This window comes from Cryptomeria japonica, chromosome 10, assembly GCF_030272615.1.
Source record: "Cryptomeria japonica chromosome 10, Sugi_1.0, whole genome shotgun sequence".
Classification (NCBI taxonomy): Eukaryota; Viridiplantae; Streptophyta; class Pinopsida; order Cupressales; family Cupressaceae; genus Cryptomeria; species Cryptomeria japonica.
Genome location: NC_081414.1, coordinates 383,871,123 through 383,891,050, shown reverse-complemented (window position 1 = coordinate 383,891,050; position 19,928 = coordinate 383,871,123). Strand labels below are relative to the sequence as shown.

General features: G+C 35.2%; 1 pseudogene; it reads right to left on the bottom strand.

Annotated features, from left to right (window-relative positions):
* Positions 1-2,701: 2,701 nt before the first annotated feature.
* LOC131075855 (mitochondrial Rho GTPase 1-like) overlaps positions 2,702-19,928 on the bottom strand; it is a 95,128-nt pseudogene continuing 77,901 nt past the window's right edge.

Here is a 19,928-nt window from a genome sequence, read left to right as displayed (position 1 = left end):
TTCTCAAGGAGGAAATATAAACATACTTTAAACAAAGTCATTGATATCAGTATTTTGGTGTGGATCTGATAATGAAGTCTGGTGCAAAATAGGACTCTGTATATGTCAGGCATATACAAAGTTGATAGATTACTAATTTGTGACTTGTGTACGAGTTTCTCTTGTCAAGTTGCAGTCTATTGTAGATGACTCTATTGCCCAGATAAGGCACTGGTTTACCTGTTGGTTTTTTGATGGATTTTTGTGGTCATTTTCAAAAAGTCAAATCAACTTTCCATTTTATGTTTAGTTGTACCAGTCAGTAAGGAAATTTTATAGGAATGTACACTAGTTTTCTGTAAACCTTTTACTATTTTTGTAAGAAAATAGTCATAAAAGGGTTCACCTGCCCAAGCTTTTATAAGTTTAAAGTGTAGGAGGTTTCCTAAATTGAAACCTTGTCTTGTTTGCTTTATTTGAAACTTTTTGTTGCCCTCTTCCATTGCAGCACAGAGGTAGTAACATTCACTTTTAAAAAGGAGAGGGAACAGAGGTTTTTCAAAATGGAGAACAATAGAACCAGCACCACTTAATCAAATCTCCATCGATCAACACATTGATACTCAAGAACACTCGACAACAGCAACTGGGACTAGAAAGGTAACTTGTGGAGCACCAAATCACGAACCATCTAAATTGAAGATACACATGAACATCCCAAACACTCTCCCAAATCTGCAACTCAAGATCTAATCATTCTGGATCACAACAAATCAAATACTAGAACACTGCAATACTGATCACTGAAAAACCAATCCTCATATCGGAATCCATAACTAGATCAAATCACCACATATCATCATAAAATCAACATTGAATTAAGTAGAGATACTTCATCACAAATTCTCATTGTCACATCTGCAACATAAGTATCACTTCATGATACAAGTTCTTTGCTCTCCTATTATGTCTGATCAACTTGAATTTTATAGTTTTATGTGTGATCATGTGGACTTGGAAGAGTGGTTTGCACATATCTATAACTATCTTAAGAGTGGAAATTTTCATGATGATGCTAGTAAGAGTATGTGTGTTCAAATTCAAAGCTGACTACTCGGTATATTCTCTTATCTAATTTTATTTATCAAAGATCATACAATGGTCTTCTTCCATGTTGTTTGACTTGTTGGTTCCCAAAACCATAGATTACCGAACCCTAAAAGTATGGCAAGCTTTATGATCAGGTTCAATACTGGTTCTGGCCAACGAATGGGATGAACCAATATGGTTGCAATTCCCTACTCTTTTGGCTCTGCTAAACGAAGGTGGGTGTACCTTATCATCAAATGTTTTTTATCCTTTTGTAATCAATTAAAGATTTTCAAGCATATTATGGTTGTAGTATTTTTTTGATCAATTTCAAACTGGCATAGAGGTTTAAAATGATGTGATTCTCTACTTCTACTCCTATCTCTACACCTAAAAATGAAATAAATAATTTGATTTAATTCTGAAAGTAAAGTTTGATCAATGCCTTATTCTGGGCCACAAAGTCTGAATAGTTATATGTTCATCCAATGTATCATATTCAAACTTCTCAGCACTACCCCTATTTATGCCTTGCATAAACAGACAAGTATGATGCGTACACCTTGTATAGATGTGCAAGTATGTTAATCATTGAATTGTATTTACCAATCTTATTCCTCCCGACCACATCATTCGTCCAACAAGATTTTAACTCTTCCTTGAAGAGACCAACTTGAACAGGACACACAAAGGTTTTTAAATGTAATGATAAATTAGCTATATCCTTGATATACTAATTTATATGATAAAGAAGAATAGAATGTAAAAACAAAGATAGCAATATTTTGCATTATATTGATAAATAGTTGGATACATATTCTGAGAAAAATAATTTATACACATTATCCTTTGAAACCTTAGGATTATAAAGCAGTGTCCAATAACGTTATATTGTATCTCCCCTTCTTTCAGTCTTGATTTCCTTTTTATAAATTTAAGGGAACGCTTCAGACCATTACAATTTTTGGTTATAAAACCATTAATTTAGTCATTTTTCCCTAAAAATATTTAATTAATGTGGTGATCTTTCTTAAAGGATCATAAATCCTTGTATTTTATTATTTCATTAACCGAGTGAGAATATTTCATTCTCCAAGTGAAAATATTTATGTCTGTTTTCTCGAGATATTTCACTCTTCCATGGAACCATTTACTTTGTTATTATATTTCTCCTTGGGTAAATATTTTCTACGTTTGTCATATTTGAGCCTCCATAATATTATCTTGAACTATACCTTATCTTGATCAATTGCAATCCACCTTATAGTACAAAATCTTTAACGAGCCTTTTACTGGAAATAATCACTTCATATTTCGAGTGAAATACTTTCTCTTCTTTTACTTGGCAGAGTAACTTCTTTTATGGATTGATGCTCCTTAATTTTGATGAAATCTCATTTGCCAACTTCACTTTTACTCTTAATTAGAAATATCCATGGCTTTGTCAATTTTTTTAAAAATATCTTGAGGAATATTTTAAACTTCAATTAGAAGAATCCTCAATTTTAAGATTTTAGGGTTTCCTTTAGATATTTCATTCAAATACTTTTGCTAGTTCACATTCACCCTTTTTACATTAACTGGATTAATGACTTTGCCATTTCGTCAAATGTTTTCACCAATTTTAAATTTCCTATGAAAATACTTCACTCCTGAGTAAAATCAACTTACTCAGCGAAATTATTAATTGTGTTACAACTTCCACTAGCAATTTAGCAGTTTTCTTCCATGAAGCTTCATCTAAATTATCATAAACAAATAGGGCCACATCACATAGAGCCAAAGAATCTTTGTCTGCCAAAAGATTTTGCACCCCATCCTCTAAAATTCCATGCCTTACTAAAGTTTCCTTTGTTCCCCCCAGTGTATCAACAACATTTGTTGCATAACGGTAACTTTTAGTTGGTGTGTATCTTTAAACTTCTTTCCAATTGAAGAATTTGTCAATACAGACTTCCTGGATTTTACAAGTCCGAAAATAAGACATTATAAGACATTTCTCTAAGAAAATTGCCTTTTGTGGTCTAATCATCGATGATGGGTAACATAAAATGCAACAGCAAGATCACCTAGGTACCTAATGTAAATCAAAGTAGAAAGGCTTTTGATAGGATCTAGAAGGGTCATAAAAGCCCATTGAGAAAGGGATCCATCCATGCTTATGGATTCTAAATAATATTTCTCTATTGTGTCTTTATAAATGTCATCCTCCCAAGGGCTTGTTGGAGTTGTTGAGAAAATATTTTCAAGCTCTAACGATCGCAACGCACCATCACCATCAACATTGAACATCAAAAAATTCCTCTCAAGAATTCAATTGCTTCGTTAGTTAGCTCTACGCTTTGTTCAATTGCTCTCTTCAATTATACAGTTAAAAGTAGTTCATTTCTAAGCTTAATACCATCATCATAACCAAAATTTTGCAAAACTATCAAGTAGTTTCCAATCATCCTTTCTCAATAAAAAGAATATAGAGAAAAAGAAATCTTGTCAGTGTCAAGCCATTATTATTAGCACTTTATGGAGGCCTCCCTAAGACAACCCTCTTCACACCAACAATTTTATAGTGATGCTCTGCAAAATGGACAAGGTTAGTCTAAGAGAAATAACACAAAACACACAAGAAACCGTTAGTGTTATTCAATCAAAAACTAATCTAAACAGGCATATCAAGAGAGACACTAAAATCATGCTAATATATCTAACTAATGAAACAAAGATAATGAGGCATCTCCAAATGCCTCTTCGCATGTTCTTAGCTCCTTCTCCCTTGTTCCTCTCCTCTCCAAGTTCCAAAATAGTGTAGCTCTCAGCAGCTTTTTGCACTATGGATGCTTATGGAGGATTGAGATTGAAATATTGCTCTAAATGTAAATAAAGAAGCTAATATTAAGCTATTGATACTAAAATGATTGATTTTATCCAAAATGACAAGATATTAGTTAATTATGCTAAAATGCTCTTTTAAAATGCCTATAGCTTAAATGCATACAAGTTTTCAGGATCTGGATTATGAAGAAATGGGCTCTATTTATAGGAAAAATGGAGCAATGGATTGTTGAGATTGAGTAATCTCAACAAGGGTCAGGATTGAATGATTTCAAATCCATGTGAGGGCTTTCAACCCAATCCCAGGATGACAAGTGTCAATGTGAGATAGGTTGAGAGGGGAGGGAATAAGCATTAAATGCTTGATATGACTTTGGAAGTTAAAGTCAAGGTTGGTTGAATGAATAAACTCTTTATTCAAAGAATAAAGCTTTTATCCAATGGATAAACTCTTGTGCAAATGTGAAATGGATGAATATGGTCAAAACAATAAATGTTTGGGGAGACAAGTTTGAAATAACCATAAATGGTTATGTAAGAGCCATAAATGGTCATGTAAGAGCCATTAGTGGTCTTGGAAGACTTTGGGGGTTAATTTGTTGAACACACAAAGCATTAAATGCTTTTCAAAGACTTTGGAGTCTTTGAGAAGTGACTCCATTTTGCTTAGGAATGTGACAATAATTAGGGGATGGATTAGGCTAATTAGAAAGGGGTTAGAAGAATTTAGAAGGGGATTAGATTTTGCAAGTGGATTTGGTGGGTGAGGGAAAATAGGATTTTATTAAAATAAAATTAGTTTATTTCAATAAATGTGTGCAAGTTGCATTTGTAGGAAAATGCAAGTGGGGGGGGGGGGGGGTAAATGATTTAATTTATTTAAAAGAGGAATAGGGGGATTTCATTAAACAAATAGATTTTATTTATTTAATTGATTGGAATTTGATTTAATTAATTAAAATAAATTGAATAATTTATTTAATTAATAGAAGAATGTTTGGGGATGAATTAATTAAATATTAATTAATTAACTGGTGGCTAGTGGATTTTTAATCAAATAAATAGCGTATATTTATTTAATTAAGTTGGACAGATTTGTGTGACTACACATAGGGTTGTAAAGGAGCATTAAAGCATGTAAATTTAAATTCATTAAGCTTAGCATCACTAAAAGCACCATGTTTGTCATGAACAAACATGATGAATACTCTATTCAATGCCCTCACAACACGAGGCATCAATGCTTGATTTTCTTGGTCAAATAATGGTGTTGAATATACTTCAGTGCTGAACATTCTATACATGTCTCAATCTCTCAGAATTCTTGCATAAGTGGTGATACGGCTTTTCACTAGCCGCTTGCATTTTCTTCAAAGTTTCTACAGATACACAGGCAGTGAGGATATTTGCAAAGCTTGTGGAATCAAGATTCACACCTATTGTTATGCCTTTTCAACTAATTTGTTTTTGTACATATCTACAATCATGGTGTTCCATGTGATGCAATCTCTTTAATGTGAATTGCATTTGCTTAGCAGCTTCTAAGAGGCTTCCAACTAAATCACTTGCATATCTCACCATCACAACATACCACAAGATCACATTTTGCTAAGGCAATTTGTCCATAGTTCAAACATCATGCCTGTGTATGCTTCCATATTCAATATGTGTTTTCCTCTCTATATCACATCAAAATAGGGTTTTTTCCATTCAGCACTTGCGGGATAGTGATGTCCATCGCATTTTCACTATCCCTTCTCACTCTACCCTAACTTTCTTTGTGATATGGCGAAGTGTTGGCAATTTAGAGAAATTGATTATGTGTTGCATTGATATTTATCATTGATGTCAACACTAGCTTCTTTGGTTATCTACCGGTTTTAGTAGAGTGGTTGGACTTTGATGATGATCAGGAGATTTGTCTCTGGTATGTTCTGATTGGTGGAATTGGTTTGGTTCAGTCATTCATGTTATTCAGATGCATGTCACATTCAGTTGGTTCAGGATTTGGTGATTCGGAAGCTATCATATGTACTTCTAGTAAGCCTTTTGGTTATCGGTAAGGGTTCTACTGGCAAAGCTTCATTGAAGATATTTTGATGGATTCAATAAGTGGTGTTGGTGCGGCTTCTAGAAGGTTTTAGGATGTTTTGATGGTTATCATGTCTGTGATCCAATTGATTGGTGGTATTTCATTTGGTTTATGGTGACCTATTTTAGGTCTGGTCTTATTCTGCTAAGTTATGGACCAATTTATGTAACGTGTTGGTGGATTCTCCTGATGTGTTACCAATTGGATTTATTGTTTGGTTAATGTTGTTTCGGTCTTAGGCTGACTTGTATTATCATTGGTTTGTGGTTTTATGTAATGGATTTATTGTATTCTCTTTTAGGTGGCCGACCTAATTGTTTAGGTCTCGGGTTGGTATAAATGTGATGTAAGATCTCTTTGTAGATCATCGGACGTGGTTATGGGATTATCTATGTGTGAATAAAGTAGTAATCTTATACAAAGGTTTTGGTCGATCATAGGTGATCGAATTGGGTTTGTGTAGGAGGTTTAAGACCTTCGGTATTGAGCTTAACCGAAACTATACTCAGTATAGGAGATGTTATTCTTTCAGTTCATTCTTATTTTCGGATTGTACTCTAGATTTCTTTTGTAGTCAGTGAGGCTCCTTTGTAATGAGAAATGCGCTCTAGGCTATTGGTCTTCCTACATGTGCAAGCCCCTTATTCTAATCACATACTTACTACAGAAGTAACATCTAATTGTGGGTAGACTTCCCACCGTGGTTTTTCCCTTTACCGAGTTTTCCACGTACAAATATTGGTGTTATGTGTTGTGGATGCATGGTATTTGGTTTATGATTTATGTTTGTGCTTAACTGATATATCTGTTATTCTGGTATTTGGTTTATGCATTCCAGTAAATGGTTTTGTGTGCTTAAAGTTTCATAATCTGTTAACAATCGATTCACCCCCCCTCTGAGTTGTTCACCGGTTATCCTAACACGAAGATATTAAGATTTTAATTTGTATTTTTACTCCATCAAAATGGTAAAATGAGCCATTTGTCTTTTGAAATTTATTGTGGGCCCACCATGTTTTATTTGTCCCTTTCACATATTCACTTTTGCATTATTCTTTAAACCATTTTAAATTGATTTGGAGGTAATTTATTTTTATCATCATAATGGTATCTTAAATTATTTTTAGAAGAATAATTTAAATTTCCCCCTTATGCCTATTTCTCCAAAATAAAATGATGGGCAATTACTATTTAAATTGTCAAAATTGATTTACATAATAAACATTTTCCATTCTCGTACTTGGTTCTATGACTTAACTATGAAGGTTAGGTTCCTATATAGGCCTAGCTTAGAAAAATATTTTTGTTATAAAATTACTTTACCTCAAAATGTTATCTGATGTATTCAATGTGCATCTGGGATGAAAATAATGAAATGTGTCATCACCACAATTTGTTGTCTGCCATTTTTCACTTTGAACAAAACAAGGCCTGTAGCCTCCAAAATCATTCAAAAAATGACCAAATCTCATTGTGATGTGACTGAAACTTGTAGGCCCGTAGACATTTAACCCAAGAATCAATAGCAACAAACTATTCTATAAATTTCATCTTGTGGTGCAAGATATTGATTGTCAAATATGACCTCCAAATGTTTTCTGAAAATTTAACTGATAAAACTCTATAAATTGTTTTTTTTGTTGGTCTTGAAAGCATGTCAAATTGATTGATGTTGTTCTGCAATCAGGCACAGGAGTATATTTTTATATAGAAAATCATAGGGACCAATCCATTTGATGTGATATTCATCCAACTGGGAAATATAAATTTCCATAGTGGGCATCTGACCAACCTTTAACTTTTGTGTAGATAACAAACTAAAAAATGTCATTTGGTTTTGATTTTGAAAAAATATCAAATGGACTATTGGGGATCTAAAAGTTTACATAGGAGTTCATTGTGATAAAAACAATTGCATGGATCAATTAGTTTGGTCTGAAGGTCATCTGGGTGTGAAATATTAATTTTGATAGGAGGCCACTTTGATAAAGTCTACAATGTATAGGCAACAATTTGAACAAATTGTACATGGAATTGACTTGGGAAAAATAGAAAATGGTGTCCTAGGGTTCTACAAATGGACATAGAGGTTTATTATTGTTAGGAAAATTGCAGGGAATAGTTGGTTGGAGAGGAAACACATCAAGCATTGAAATATTGACCTTCAAAAATGGCTACTTGAAAGAGTTGTGATATTCAAACTATAAACTTGATCGGAGACCCTAAAATTTTATACTTCATAAAATTGTCATGTCTGACTCTAGGGGGCTACAAATGGACACATAGACTTATTTATAAGGGAATGAGGTTTCAAGGTAAATCCACTTGTCAGTATTAGGATTTAAAGAGGGATGATTTAAGGTTTTCATTGATTGTTTTCATTTAGGAAACACTGAATTTTGCAAAAATTTAGGGTTCCAACATGACTAAAGTCGAGATACCTCTCACCTTTCAGGAAGCCCATTGAGGCTCTAGGGGTGGGAACTTTGGAGGTAAATATTTGGTTCATAAATTAATCCACATGGGGTAATATTGGCAAACAATAGAACAAGATTCCTTTGCCTTCGTCAAAAAGTGCCCTCAATGTCAACAACATAGTAACCTTATTCAAGCTCCCACGTAGGAGCTTTGAGCCCAAGATTCTCCTTGGTCATTTTAAACTTGCGAGCTGGATATTATTGGTAAGATATCTCCCCCTTCCTCTAAAGGTCATACCTTCATCATTACTGCTACACACTACTTCACAAAGTGGGTTGAAGCTATATTGCTAAGGTCCACCACTACTGATGTAATTTATAGATTCCTTTTAGATAATATCATCTCCTATTTTGTTTTGCCTGCTACCTTTAAGAGCAAGGAAGTGAATCAGTTTCTAGAAAAAAATCATATTTAGTATCGCTTTTCTACACCATATTATCCTCAGTCTAACGGTCAAGTGGAAGCATCTAACATAACTATTAAACAGATCTTGTGTAAAATTGTTAGTCGACATGGTAAAGATTGGCATACTAAATTGATATATGCACTATGGACCTATCGCACAAGTGTATGTATGGATAAAATAACAATATATAATAACCTTGTGTACAGCATTGATGCAATCATGTCCTTAGAGTTGGAAATTCCTTCATTGCAGATTTTCCTTAAAGGACTTATTGACGATATAAGAATGATGCTTCATTCTCTAAGGTTGTTTTACTATGGAATTTCTTCATCAACACAATTCTATATATGTATGTGTTATGGAGTGATTATACCTATGTGTATGGTTGTTTATATGTGTATCATACATGAATCTTCTATATCTCAAAGGTATGTATACAAATATTATCATAGGGTTTAATTACACATGTGCACAAAATATGTAAATTAAATCATGATATATATCTAATCTAACCATCCATGATATAAGTATACATAATGAGCATGAAATATAAAAAAAATCCATCCATGATAACACAAGATATGGTCAAATCGAAGAATCGTATATATTTATATATGTCAATGTCCATTCTCAATGTATATGTATAGCATCACTTCAAAAACACATTATGCCAGTATATGTGTCTATGAAGATACATCTATATATCAAAATAATGTTGTACATCATTGTCAAAAATATGAATCTGTACAATATCAAAACTATGCTCAGGACCCTCTGGGGGCATGAGTCCCTAAGCCCACTGGTGCTAAAGGATCTTGTTCTTGATGTGAAGGTTAACGAACTGATGTGGAGTGTGACCTTGCAGTTGTGGTACTCCATGAGCATAGTCATCTCAGATCTCCTCATAGCTTTATGATGGTCTTTCCTTGGATCATTAGCTCCTCCCTCAAGGTGGCCTCTCATTGTCATGTCGCATCAAGATCTACCATCAACTAGCACACCTAGGATGATCGAGATCACCAGTTGTGCCCTATTATGTTGCCACAACCTGTTGATAGAGGTCATTGACCTGGCTCAGTGTAGCATCACTTTCCCTCTTGGTATTCTTATTTCACATCATGACCTGGTCTCTCTCTCTCTCTGATGACATTTTGCAGACCTAGCAAGGCTTGGTCCCTTTGTCCTGTCACTGTGGCTAGCTATTTTGCTTCCTACATTAGCTCCACTTGGACCTCCTCATACATGGTCCTAAGTTGTGCTATAGGCTCAAACAGGTGTGCATGCCTCCCCACTGACTAGAGAGGTTGGTATGAATATAGGACATGACCCTAGATCTGCACAGCTGGGATGACATGCAAGTGTCAGGTGGATGAAACTCAGCCACTCAACAATACCCTTTACAATCACAAATGATATATCAATATCAGCATCTTGATCATACCATGTATATATCACATATGAAATCAAAAGAAAAGAACTATATATTATAAACTAAAATCACAAAACATATCAGGATCATCCCTATGCTAGTCATATATCGTGGAGGCACCCTACTAGAGGATGCCCATGTGGTCCTTGTTGCGGTTGTTTATGATGGTGTCAGAGGTACAACAGGTGATGGAGGCATCCCCCTAGGTGGTGAACCTCATGCAACTCTCACTGAGCTTCGACTGGCTACTTGTTTCCTCCATGTCGATCTTTCACCCTCACCTCCTAAGGATGACCCCTCCTTGGTGTCTCCTCCTAACATGTTAGCATCTCCCCCCTCGGTATCTATTTAAAAAATTGGAGTAGGACCCACCATACTCCACCACTCAATGAAGTCCTAGGTCACCTCAACATTATCAATATCCAGCTGGGGTGGTATGTTGTCATTATCGCTACCCTCTAGACTATCCCACACATCGCCAATGGTAGGCTAGGATAGGTCCTACAGCCACACAATGCTCCTCATTGCCCAGACATAGGTAGTAGTGGTAGGTGGAATCATCTGTAGCTACCCAAACTATTGCATGCACCAAAGCTAGTAGTGGACAACTATATGATCTTGCCACCTAAGAAGGAACCTATCTCACTACATTTGTGGTAGTTATGTTCAGTCTGCCACCCATATCGCCATGTCCCGGAATGGCTGCCAGACTACATCCTTGAGCTCGATTCAGTCAATCATGATCCTTCAGTATATGAGATAACCGATCCTCCACTTAGATCATCAAAGTGGATACACACATGCTTGTGGCATATCCATGGGCATCAAACATGGAAATCTCGCATACCTCATACAGGTGATATGCTCAAACATCCACACTTGTAGTAGTGTGGAAACTATGGAACTCATCGTGGACGTAGTGTGATAACTTGTAATAGAGGTCTGAAAGCATGATTCATCCCCATGCAAAGATGGTACCCTCCTCCTCCATCTCCCAAACTAATGGCATGAAGCCCACTACTATATTTGAGCCTCATCCATTTGTGAGAACCCATAGGGCTAGTGTCATGATCATAATTCATCAAATCAAAGGTATCAACCTCCATCCTTGGCCGAGTACTTGGATATAGATGTGGTTGGTCATTTCTATCACCTGACCTAGGCCCCACTCCTAAAGCATATGTAGCTCTCGCACAAATGAGATGGTTGGTGACACTCATCGGCCACGAATGAGTAATATCATAATGCAATAAACATCTACCAATGTCACTATCATCTCCCCTGTGGGTATATTAAATGGCATAGTATCTACATCCCACCTCTCCATCAGGGCTCTCAGCATCAGGGCATAAAAGCAAAACTTTGGCATGCAGTACACCAACCAGAGTCCCACTCTTTGAAATTATTGTTGATCCATTGCATGTAGCTCATCTTCTCTCTCACGTACCAGGCTGAAGAGATGTCTAGATGCATGCTCCCAAACCTCTGGCAATACCTGCATTAGGAAAAGGATCTTGATTAGTCTCTTATACATTCATAAGGATGCTAGTGTGCCATGTAGATGCTAGCACATCCACTAGATAATAATGCGAAAGATGAGCATGGGATGAACATGTGGGTATAGGAATCTAGCACGTCACATGGATGTCTACGTTGCTCTGAAAAATAAGTTCATCATAAAATGCATCAAATCAACTAAAACAATGTGATTTGAGACTCACTTGCTCTGGTTGCTCACCCTACTCCACTATAGTGCACAACTCCCCAATCCTTCTCACTCTATTCTCTCGTCTACGTGGCATTTTCACTAAGGCTCTATAGAAATCTCAAAGAAAACACTTGTGATGAATAGTGCTAATGACCCTTCTCGGGGCCCTCCGTTTTCCGTACTAACCAAATTTGGTTCCTTGCAGTACATAATTTTTCATGATGAACATTGTGGTTTTTACAAAGTACTGGAGGCATTGCTCATGTCTTCCTAATTGACCATTGTGGCCTCTACAATATCCTTTTTGTTAGGTAATTGTTGCATTTAATGCACTACATGGGTTTAATTAATTTATTTTTCTAGACTTCTTTAGTGCACCTAATCCCTTGAGTCGATTAGTTCACTAAAGTGGGGGAAAAATTTAGTGTCCTAAATTATGCCTAGTGCATTTATGACACTTATACATTACATCTGGTGCATTTATGATAAAGTTCATGATCAAGATATCACTACTTTGACATCATGAGCTCAAAAGATAAAGTGTCCCTGATCACCCTTAAAGCTCATTTGGGACTATCTTGGTATGGACTACAGCGTGATGCAGAGACGTTTGTGCATTGCGCTAACATCCTAATAGATTCTTGAATCTAGAATCACATATCCCGCATCAAGCTTTTTTGGATGCGTGCCCTTTCTCTTGAATGCGTCCATAATGATTATTCCCTCATTGTTCATTGCATTAAAATCCCATCTTGCTCATTGCAAGCTCTAGACACTATTGCAAAGAAACTATCCAAGAAAACTACTATCTCATTCTCTTGGCTCTTAAACTTTTTCTCTAATTGCGATCTCTTGGCTACCATCTTACAATAGCAAGGCTACTTCGATCTTCCACATGCTCATATCTCAAGAGAGGGGTTTGGCTGGAATGCTTTTTCTTCTCTCTTATCTTCTATCTTGTATCTATAACACCGCATGCTTTGCATTGTTACATATTTGAATGTATCTATTGTCTAGGTGCATTTAATCTATTGTTTATCATATATCTTGCAATAGAGGTTTTCCTCCATTAAGCGGGGCTTATTTCTATTGCAGTTATCATTTATCATTAAATTACATGTAGTAGAGGTTTTCCTCCATTAAGCAAGGTTAGTTTCTATTATATTTTTCTTTTTTTTCCAATCTATCTATTTGACTACCCATGGCGGTGGAAACATCAAAGCATGAGTTTGACTGAGGCAAACCCCTATACGACCACAACATTTTCCCTCATCTTTGTGTGTGCAGGTGGCAAATAGGTTATGCATGGCTAAGGGATATATTCTAGAACATTTTTGGTGCATTCGTAGGTCTCTATCCATATAGACAACAATGTGGTGCACAGACATCCCTGTGGCGTGTTGGCATCCAGGACCCAACACCAAATGGGTCCTCTAGTATAATCTACTTTCTACTTGTGTTATTCCATAATAGTTAGAATTTCATTCTTTTGTTATATGTTTCAATATTCTATAATTTCATAGTTTAATTTAGTGGTCATTTTATTATTATATTTTTATCCCTTGGCTCACCCTTAGCACCAATTTGAGTGAGGTAGTGGCAGATAGTTTGTTTTCTAAGATTCATCATCTTAGAGGTAAAAAATCCCCTCCTCTACAGAAAGTAATAGTAAATAGATATTTCATCTTTTTACCAGGTTGAGGGGGGAAGAGGTGAATAGAAGAATAAATTGATTTTATTTATTTGACTATAGAAGAATAGTTAGATAATTAAATAATCAAAATTATTTAATTATAAAGAGGGTCGGGGAAGGTGAAAAAGATAATTAATTAATTAAAAATTCATCAATTACGAGAAAATGATAAATTAATTAAATAATAAAATTAACTAATTAATATTAGAGAAAGGGGAAAATTAGTAGGTCATTTAAATAATTAAAAATTATTTAATTGTTGAGGATAATTGATGAACAAAGGAAAGATTATTTTTTTAGTGTCTACATTTTGCCCCTCTTTGAGAATATGCAATTCTAAGCATTGTCTCAAAGAAGAATAAAAATAATTTAAAGCGGGATGCCCCAGAGGAACGAGATATGATGCCCCCTCGAGAAAGTGGATGATGATTTTTATTTTATTTTTAAAGGAGGTCAATTTCTTGATAGGGAGGTCAAATGTAGGAATGGGCTTAGGCAATGATAGGGATGGAAAGAGGTTGGAATAGGACAAGAAAAGGAATAAGTGGAAACTCAAGGATCTACACAAGAAAAATTAGGTCAACAGGATGGGTATAAAAGAAAAGGAAAGGGGTCCACAAGTGTCATTTTCACATTTTACTTTAAACCTCCACATAGCACTAGCGAACTTGAAAAGTGATGGCAGACGTTCTTGTCACAAATCATTGAGCAAAAAAAGTGTGGATTTTTGAGTGACCAATGGTGTATGGACCAGCAGTGAGTTCATTATCTTGAATTTGTTATTTCATAGTACTAAGGGCAAATTTTGCACATTTTTCATGTTTTAGGGTCAAACTAGGATTTTAGCTAGGGTTTTTCTACAATTGATAGTTAAAAATATGCTATTCACTAGGAAATTTGCATATACAAAGCACACCTATGCTAATGATATTCTTATGCACATCTGATGATGCTGATAAAACCTCTACCTATGTAGTTGATATTGCGCATATGATTATGTTTTACTTTATTGATAAGGTACTACACAATTTACAAGGACCTGTGCATTTGATTAAGCTAGGGTTTGACTTTAACTTGGGATTAACTTAGGTTTTGACATAAGGTTTGATGTGGAGAGTGGCCTATCTAGTAACCGAGATATTGACCTAGGTTCCATGTTGGAATGTAGGAGGATCTAGATGCATTGTTATTGAGAGAGAAAAATCTCCCTACCAATGAGTATATCAAGGTTGACAAGGACGAGCACATGGTACTTCATGTTGTTTAGTTGTGTCATGTAGCATGGATGCTTGATCTTTGAGCTACTTTGAGCATGATCCCTACATTAGTTAAGAGATGGCATAGTGAGACTAGTGTTATCACAAAATAATGCACCCTCGCCAAGTTGAGCAAACCCATCTTATTGGTGAAACATTGGATGACTTCTCAAATTGTGGTCTTTCATAAACTGAATTCAACCTCTAGAGACAGTTGGTTCCCCATTTACAATCACCTAAAACTATCTCTTGCTAGTAAAAGGGAAGAAATGCTTAGAAATGAGATGCACCAAATTAAGTTTCAAACTCAAAACTATTATTTTCCTTACACTAAATCATCAATTCACAAGATAATCCTTAAACAACTTAGGTTTTGACATATTCACACATTAGTACTTCATAAGAAAGTTGAATTTTATCTAGTCCTAGAAGGAAAAATCAGATTTCTCACAACTACAAGGGTTGTTCAAATCAATGGTATAACCTACAACTTGCATAAAATATGTTTATCTCTGCATTAGGAGTTGAAAGTGAGACATACTTAAACGACTTGAAATCATGGAAAATATATCAACCATTTATTGTTACACACAAAAGAACAAACTAGAGTAGGAAAAATGCTTGTTTTATTCATCAAAAGGTGAATACAAAGCAATTGTACAAGTTTGAGAATGAGATACATTCATGTTATTTCTAGAGAAGAACTCATTAGAGTTATAAAAATAGCATAGAAAAGAAAGAACTAACTCAAAAATGAGTTCTAAATTTGAGCTTAAGTAGCCTAAGAAACATCTCCTAAAAGTTTGCAGCTTGTGCAACAATGTTTGAAAAAATCTTCAATTTGTTTTGGGTCCGATGAACCTAAAAATGATCATTGAATACCCCTGAAAGTTTTCTAAAATGGTTGTTGTATGAAGAAAATTCTTCAAAATTGACCCCCTATTAATGAGGTTCTTCAATTTGCTCCTATATGCCTGAAAAATGCCTTCAACTTGGTCAAAAAGTCTCCTTTTGCTCAACTAATTGAAAAAAGTCCTCAAACTATCCTCCTAAATCTACTCAACCAGCTGGTCAAGTCATCAAACTAACCTATACTCTCTCTTCGTGGCTATTGCAACTCCTTTCCATTATCATATGCTAGCATTTGTTTTTTACGACTTTGTAGGTTGGAGAAGTCTTGCATCGGATGAAAACAAAATAGGCCACTTAAGGCCTTCAAATTGGCTTTAAAATGTGTCATAATGACCTAAAACTATTATTCCATGGGTTTACTATCCCTAGGTCACCTTTTCTCATGTCAAAATATCATGAAAGAGTCCTAAAATTGAACTTGGTGTCTTGAAAATGAGTCACATTATTTGAGAGAGTACCTTGTTGTTCTTTGCTCATATCTTGACCATACTTGACACCAGTACTTTGTTTATGATTCATATATGTTTCTTTCATAGGACTATCAATTTTTTATACTATTTGTTTTCACTATTCATGAAATTTCCATGAATATGATCATATAGTAGACTTGATCCTTGATACATATAGCACAGTTAATATGATTGTCAATCCTTTCCTCCATAGGCTATCGTAGTCCAATGTATTGGTTTGCAACCCTGACTGTATCTCAGTTATGGTTATGCTACTTTTATATATCTTTAACTCTATCAATTGTCCACTTTTTATAACTATCCCAAATGATTTTTCTTCTTGACCTATGTTTGTGTATTGCCTTCAGCATACCATGGTCATACTATTTCCACCAAAGTTTATCACCTATCTTTATCTCCTTGCACAAACCACTTAAAATATTGTTACTATAGTTTGTAGCAACAACCTATCCTTTGTTACCTTGTGACTGTCATTTTTGGGTTGATTTTGTCATCTTTTGAAATGATCTACTACTAAACACTATCATTGACATATCTTCTTCTATGCACTGTGTCATTCATCTCCTAGCACTATGTAGTCATTCTTTGTGCTTTTTCTTCTTCTATGTGACCTCTTTGTTACCTTTCAAGCTATCCCAACCCACTATAGTTGTTTGTATTTCCCTTATCTCATGAACTTGTTGATTATCTGGGCAACTGAGAGTGGGGGGGTGAATCAGTTGACAAGAAATTTTTCTTTTAACCTTACTACACAGATCTAGAGTGAATAATAGAATTATCAGGAGAATAAAAATGCATGCAAGAAACAAATCAAGCACAAGAAACACCAAAATTTACGTGGAAAACCTAGGAAGGGAAAAATCACACTAGTTAAGATGATTTTTTACAAAGGGTGGCTCACTACCAAAGTTCTCACTACAGGTAGGCTCACTACCCTAAAAGGCTCACTGCTGAGGTGCTCACTGCTGGTGGGCTCACTAGCTTGAAAGGCTAACTGCCAATGAAGAAAGAAAGATAAAGAAAATCCACCGCAAAAACATAGTCTACACTACCAGAACTACTTCTGGTAACAATCTGCAACATAACAACTATATTCTTTCAATATCGCATGTCTTCAACACAAAAGCCATATGTCAACTCATCAAATCATATTCCTATAAATATTATCTCAGAAAATCATCATTCTCAATGTTAGCTATGACAGAGATCTAAAATAAGTCTCCACTAAACATTTTGATGGTGGGAAGGAATGAGAAGCGAACCATATCACATTGTTCCACATCAAACATATCAACACGCTATATACATTACCAAATTTGGACCCAAAATACATTTGCACGATATAAAACCTCAATATCTGGCCCAAGATCTTGAGCTCTAGACCAATTCAGACCCAAAGATAGTATCAAGAAACATCTTCCAAGATACCAAACTCATTCGGTGAAACCGGGAAACTTCCAATCACACGCCAAACCTTAATCAAATACTTTTTCTCATCATACCACATCCAGACCTAATCTAGACCAAATAATTTGACATCAATGACAACACATAGTGTAATGCTAACAGTATCCCCCTTTGTCATTGACGACAACATCCATCAACAAAAACAACATGAAACATGAAAAAAGAAAGATCATCATTATGCACAATCATCTCTCTCTCCCCCTTTGAGATCAATGACAAAGATGGGAAAAAATCCCCATGAGAAACTCATTTTGGCTCCCTCTAAGAGGAAGCACATTGGCATTAGTCGAGAAAAGAATATGCATACTTCTCATTGGACTAATGCACATCTAAAATGCACATCAATTCAAACTAGTAAGGGGTAATATCCCCAACTTCTTCCTGAGATACTCAAAAGTATCTTTGCACAATGCCTTAGTGAATATGTCTGCAATTTGCTCTTTTGTAGGTACATACTTAACTCTGACCTCATTATCTAAAACTTTTTCCCTCAAGAAGTGATACCTGATAGATATATGCTTTGTTCTGGAATTTTGTACCAGATTTTTTGAAATATTTATTGCACTAGTATTATCACACATGATTGAAATGGGATCATCAAACTTTACACCAATGTCCTTCAAGGTCTGCTTCACCCATAAAATCTAAGTGCAACAAGAAGATGTTGCAATTCACTCTACTTCTATCGTAGATAAAGACACAAAATCTTGCTTCTTACTCGACCAAAAACTTAACCGGGAGCAAAGAAAGAATACTCCTCTACTTGTACTTTTTTTATCATCAACACTTTCAACCTAGTCTACTTCTGTGTAAGTTGTGAGGGTAAAATATGAGCTTTTGGGATACCACAAACCAATTTTTGTTGTTCCTTTAAGATATTTAAAGATCCTTTTCATTGCCATAACATGTGATTCTTTCGGTTCTTGCTAAAACCTTGTTGCCAAACATATTGCATGCATGATATTTGGTCTGGTAGTAGTTAGATATAATAGTCCTCCAATCATTGATCTATACTGACTTGCATCTACCTTAGTATATTTGTCATCTTTAGTTAACTTGCATGTGGTATTCATAGGTGTACATACCGATTTGGAATTCTCCAATCCAAACTTCTTCAACAGCTCTTTGACATACTTAGACTGAGAAATGAAAATTGCTTTATTATTCTGATTAACTTGCAATCCAAGAAAGAAGTTTAACTCACCAATCATGGACATTTCAAATTATTCATGTATCTCAACAGAAAATTTTATGCACATGTTCATTTCCTCCAAAGATTACATCATCAACATATGCTACCACAATTTGAGTTTTACCTAAATTTGTCTTGAAGTACAAGTTGTTGTCCCCTAAACCCTTCTGAAATCCTTGATCAATTAGATAATTGTCTAATCTCTCATACCAAGCTCTAGGGGCTTGCTTCAATCCATACGAAGCCTCTTTTAGTCTACAAATAATCTTTGGATCATCTTTCAACTTGAATCATTTTGGTTAGTCAATGTAAACCTCTTCTTTCAATTCTCCATTCAAAAATGTTGATTTCACATCCATCTGATAAACTTTGAAATCCTTGAATGTTGAAAATGCTAGGAACATCCGGATTGCTTCCATTCTTGCAATCGGGGCATAAGTTTCATCAAAGTTAATTCCTTCAATCTGAGTGTATCATTTGCAAACCAATCTTGTCTTATTCCTTACAACCTTTCCATCCTCATCCAGCTTGTTTCAGAATACCCATTTACTTCCAATCACATTCTTGTCTTTCAGTCTACTAACTAATTCCCATGTCTGGTTTTTCTCAATCTAATCTATTTCCTCTTTCATTTCCTTCATCTAGTTCTTATCATTACAAGCCTCTTCTACTGTCTTTGGCTCAATTTCAGATAGAAAGAACAACAAGACCTATTCTTGAGTTACTCTGGTTCTTGTGATAACACCTTTTCTCTTATCTTCAATGATCTGTTCTTCTAAGTTATTATTTTTGACATACCTTGGAGTCTTGGATGTAGATGTTGGAGCATCTTGATCATTCTTTTCTTCACTCTTGCTCTCTTCTTTCTTTTCCTTTTCTTTAGACTCATCTGATTCATATCTTGTTACTATCTCTGAATCCTTTGAAA